The 5,000-nt window shown below is 43.9% G+C and overlaps 1 protein-coding gene across 6 annotated transcripts in view; it reads left to right on the top strand.

Annotated features, from left to right (window-relative positions):
• The first annotated feature begins 3,700 nt into the window (after positions 1-3,700).
• Positions 3,701-5,000, top strand: part of ptprsa (protein tyrosine phosphatase receptor type Sa) — a 272,327-nt gene continuing 271,027 nt past the window's right edge. For all 6 annotated transcript variants that reach the window (XM_063202029.1, XM_063202025.1, XM_063202028.1 and 3 more), the window contains exon 1: positions 3,701-4,167. The gene's annotated coding sequence lies outside the window, so the exon portion shown is untranslated. The remainder of the gene's footprint in view (positions 4,168-5,000) is intronic.

Below are 5,000 nucleotides of genomic sequence, written 5' to 3'. Positions count from 1 at the left end.
ACACACACACACACACACACACACACACACACACACACACACACACACACACACACACACAGAGGAGTCTAAGTGGCTGTCCTGCCCCAGGGACGAGATGAGTTACGATCTCCATCCGCGATTCTGTGTGTGTGTGTGTGTGTGTGTGTGTGTGTGTGTGTGTGTGTGTGTGTGTGTGTGTGTGTGTGTGTGTGTGTGTGTGTGTGTGTGTGTGTGTGAGTGTGTGTGTGTGTGCGTGCGTGTGTAGCCAAGCACCTCAGAGGCTTCACCTTCAGAGCATGGCGGCAATGATGTGCAATAAGACACGCCGCTCATAACGCGTAACTCGTAAAATAACAACACACACGTCCAAACAGCACACCCACACAATAACACACCCGCCCGCGTGCACTCTGAATACGTTTGAAACCCCCTCTCAGTGTGAGACACACACTAATGTAAGAAAACACACCACTGCAGTAACACACTAACTGATACATTTCTGAAACACACACACACAGACACACAGACACACAGACACAGACACACACACACACACACACACACACACACACACACACACACACACACACTAGTGAATACCGTGCTGGTCGTAGCACACTAGTGCAGTAACACACTATTATGTGTAAGGCCGTTCACCGTAACACCCTCACCAGTGTAAAACCACGCTGGTCGTAACACACTTGGACAGTTTCGCACTTGTCATATGCACGCATGTGTAGTATCGCCCATTTAAAGCACTCATACAATGACAGGTTGTTAAACACAATCGTGCATCAAGACACTCACTCACACGCTTTTGCAATGCCACACGAAACCTACACTTCCGTATGACCACGCTTCTTATAATGCTTTTGTGAAGTAACACAGAGATAGCACACTTGTGTCTCTCATTGACCGCACACAGACAATGACACATTAGTCATTAAGCACCTGCATGCACAGTGGCGGTCCTGCACATTTGAGAAACTATGCAACACTCTTCTACCAGAAAACATTTATTTTTAAAGGAAAAGTGCACTATTTTGAACATAAAGTAGAGTGGTATACTCACAATTTTTTGTAAAGTTTGCAGCTGTCTTTGTTATTAGGCTAATTTGGATTGGAATGCATTCAAAAAGGTAGAGAATGTGGGCACATCAATAACCAAAGATCAATCAATGACCAAAGAGAGGAGAACAGAAAGAAACGGTAGCAGAAGGTTCTTAACACTGCTCTTTGCTCTCAACCGTTTAACAGCACAATGTTTTGGACGCTCAGTCATTCACCAAAGTGGCTTTTATTCAGGGTTTGATCTGTACTGCGGATCTGTATTATTTGTTTACAACACTCTATGCATTGACAGGATGCACGGCACTTCATTCATCAGAAACATTCGCAAATTCAACCATGCGTTCAATTTTAGAAGCCCAAGGCATCAATGGAAATGGTCATAACACCATTTGGGCATGTTTTTTTTTACATGCTCAAATACATTTCGCTACTGTAGCATTTATTTTGATGCTTCTATAGCTTGAGGCTCTGTTGATTCATTCCCATGATTACTTGCCAGGAAAAAAGGCTTGCGTTTCAATGCACCTACCAATAGAGGGAGTGTGTTATGAGTCATGACTAAATCCAGTTTTGCCCAAGGCTCCTCATTTATGAATAGCCCGAACCTTCTGAAAGCACAAATCTAAACATCTGTAAAGAATACAGTGTTAATTCAACACATAGAGATTAATATGGGGCCAAATGCAGAGTATAATACCTTAAGCATTACTATTTATTATGACTGGGAAAATTGCATTTTTCATACATGAAAAGGTGGATCTTTTTTGAGTTTCCAGAAAAATACATTTTTAGTTGCACAACTTCACTGTACTTTGGTACTAGTAAGTACTAGTTTATTATTATTGACGTGTAGTAGGCAGCACAGTTTCAATGAGCATAGGTGCACCGTCTACTCTGCCCACCGTCCTACACAGTTCACCTTTAAATTAACACTCTAAGTGTGAAATTAACACTACATGTTTTGTATGTATGAAAACAACAGTTGTGCGTGTAGGCCTACTGTATGAGGGAATGTGTGTATGTTTCACCTGCCTCATTTCTCTTGGTCTTGCACTGTCTGCAATGAACATGCAACACACATGTATGTTTTAGTGTTTTACTAGCGCTGGAACAGACCCACATGGGGGTGTGGAGTAAGTGAATATATGTGCGTCGTGTCTGAGAAATATGGTCAGGCACACGTGTGTGCGCGCCTGTGCCTGTGCCTGTGTGCCTGTGTGTGTGTGCGTGCGTGCGTGTGTGAGACTGCACATTCCCACATTTCGCAAATGGAGAGCCATAATGGTCTCTCCGACATGAATCTTTTACAGTGTTATCTATCGCAGGCATCGAGCCGCAGCAGCCGTTTAATCATAGCACACACCTCGGCTAGCCAGGGAGAAGGGAGAGAGAGAGAGGGAGAGGGAGAAGGGGAGCAAAGAGATGGAGAGGGGAAGAAGGAAAGGGTGAGGGGGGAATGGGGGAGCAAGAGAGAGAGAGAGAGAAGAAGGGAAGAAAAGGGAGAGAGGGGGAGAAGGAATGGGAAAGGGAGAGCGGTAGAGGGAGAGCAGTAGAGGGAGAGAGAGAGAGAGAGAGAGAGATAGAGTGAGAGAGAGAGAAGGAATGTGAAACAGAGGGAGGTAGGAGAGGGGGGAGGAATGGGAACGAGAGAGAGAGAGAGAGAGAGAGAGAGAGAGAGAGAGAGAGAGAGAGAGAGAGAGAGAGAGAGAGAGAGAGAGAGAGAGAGAAGATTTATCATCCTGATTAAGTTAGTGGTGGTTGAGGAGGCCAAAGGGACCGTACATGAAAACGCACCTCTGCATTTCTATTTAGCGCTTTAACCCATTAGACCAGCCCATTCTCTGCTCTAACTCCTCCACTTTAGCTTCAAAACCAAAGACCTATTTTCACAATCACGGAATGAGGCACTTTTTTTTAAAGATTCATGGGGCATTCACCAGAGCAAGGAGGCCGAGAAAAGAAAATATTATTCCACAAACAAGCCTGCCTCTGAATGCATGCACTGACCTCAATAAGCAAGGTAATTATGCATATCTTGCATATTTATGTACAGGGGGATAAGCCGGCCTGCAAGGCCACAGACACATTTGTTTTGTTCTGCAGTACAGAGGAGGAGGATTTGTACAGAATGGAGTCCTGTGTGTGTTTATACAGTTAGGCCTACCCCTCAACCCAGATTATAGGCGACCTCATGTTCATGGTTTGGGCTGGTCTTGGCGATGCCATATGATCATTAATTCACTATGTGAAGCGCTGTCCACATAACCAGGAAATAAGTATAACCGTTGCATTATTTTTAAGTCGTTTAAACAGACGATCCTTTGTTCCAACGTTATTTTCAGACATAAGAGGCTAGTCTATTTATAGAAACCGTGTTAAAGTCAAATGGTTGGTGGCTGTACTTTTTTGGATTTTCCTCAGCTCTGAAGAAAGCTGAGGACGTAGCTTTGGAGTCAATGTCCGTTAGAAACCTGTGAGAAGGGAAAAACGTATCGACGCGAGCCCCATCCCCCTCTGTTTCACCGGGTGAGGCGAGCACCCCCACCGTAGCCAGCTTCGCTCCGCTTCTCCACGGAGCTGCGCATGAGGGTTTCAAATAACGCTCGAGCCCAAACACTCATCCGCTTCCACTCTGTCGTGTCATTCACCGGAGCGCGGTCACGTGAGCGCCGAGAGGCCGGGCTCCCAAACTCAACGAGGGGGGCACCCGACACCCCCGTATCCCCACCCCCAGCCGAACGAGGTGGACTTTGAAGAAAAGAATCCAAATCTACCCAAACCGAAGACGTGGTGTGCCCAGTCAGCACGGATATTATTAGTTAACTTAAAAGACTTTGCCGACTTCATACTCCTGGCGCGCAGATGTTTTGCTGACGTGCGCTGGGGCAAGGGGATCTATTTTAACTTTGCAAAATGCTCGTGCTGTATTGAGATAAAAGAGTTTTCACTCTTTTCACCGCTTGGAATTTCAGCGACTAGGGATCTACTACTTTGTATTGTGTACCGTTAATGGAGGCAACTCGGCTGGGTTGGAAGGAATAGCGAGTCTCTTCACTGCCCCTTCTCGTAGGGGCTGACTTGGAGGGGCAGTCGGGGAGAATCTCTCACCATAAAGTAAGTTTTCGGTTGATTTTTAAATTCTGCTTTGTTTTTTGACTGATGTTGCACTAAGTCATGTATAGATTTTGAACAACAAAGACTATTTTCTCTGAGTGAATGGCAGTGTTGGGCACATCCATTGGCTCCTCTGTTGTTTATTTGAGAGCCAAGTTAGCTCGCAGACGGATAGCGAGAGGGCGAAAAAAAGAAACTTTGAAATTCAAACGCCAACTGTTATAAACTCGCTTGTTCTACAGTGGAAATGAGTATTTGGGCACTGCACGCTAACAAAAAAATATATCACAAATAGGCTAGCAATTGGCTGAGGTGTTTTTAGACTTAACCCTTTTATTTCTTTTGTCATAGTTTTTTTTTTTTTAAAGAAATTATGACTGACAAAGACGTAGCTTATTTGTTATTCATTATTAAGTCCACATAGTAGCCCCACACTCAAATAACCATCCATGAGTGTACAGTCGGAATGAAGATTTTTGCTTTACAGTGGCAGTGGGAGTAATGCAGTGAGTGGTTGTAGCCTGTTGTTTTAAGGCCAGTTTGTGAGCTTAGAATTATAAGGTTCTATCTCCGTTTAGGGTAGTTCTGAGATATTGAGCATCAAAGTTTTTACATCCCAGCTGTTTTGTGAGATAGAACGTTTTTATTTCATTAATAACAATGTAAAATAATACTTTTTTTCACAAAAATAACACCACACAGGCATTAATAAGCATGTGATTGGTCAGATTATGTAAAAAACTAATTTTTACCAAAAATGGAGTTAGAACCTTATAATTCTCAGCTCACGAGTTGTGTGGTAAATATGCGAAATATTTGCTCCATAAGCTGTA

Source organism: Engraulis encrasicolus, chromosome 6 (genome assembly GCF_034702125.1).
Source record: "Engraulis encrasicolus isolate BLACKSEA-1 chromosome 6, IST_EnEncr_1.0, whole genome shotgun sequence".
NCBI lineage: Eukaryota > Metazoa > Chordata > Actinopteri > Clupeiformes > Engraulidae > Engraulis > Engraulis encrasicolus.
The sequence above is the reverse complement of the archived record's forward strand: the minus strand, read 5'-3'. Positions and strand labels throughout refer to the sequence as shown.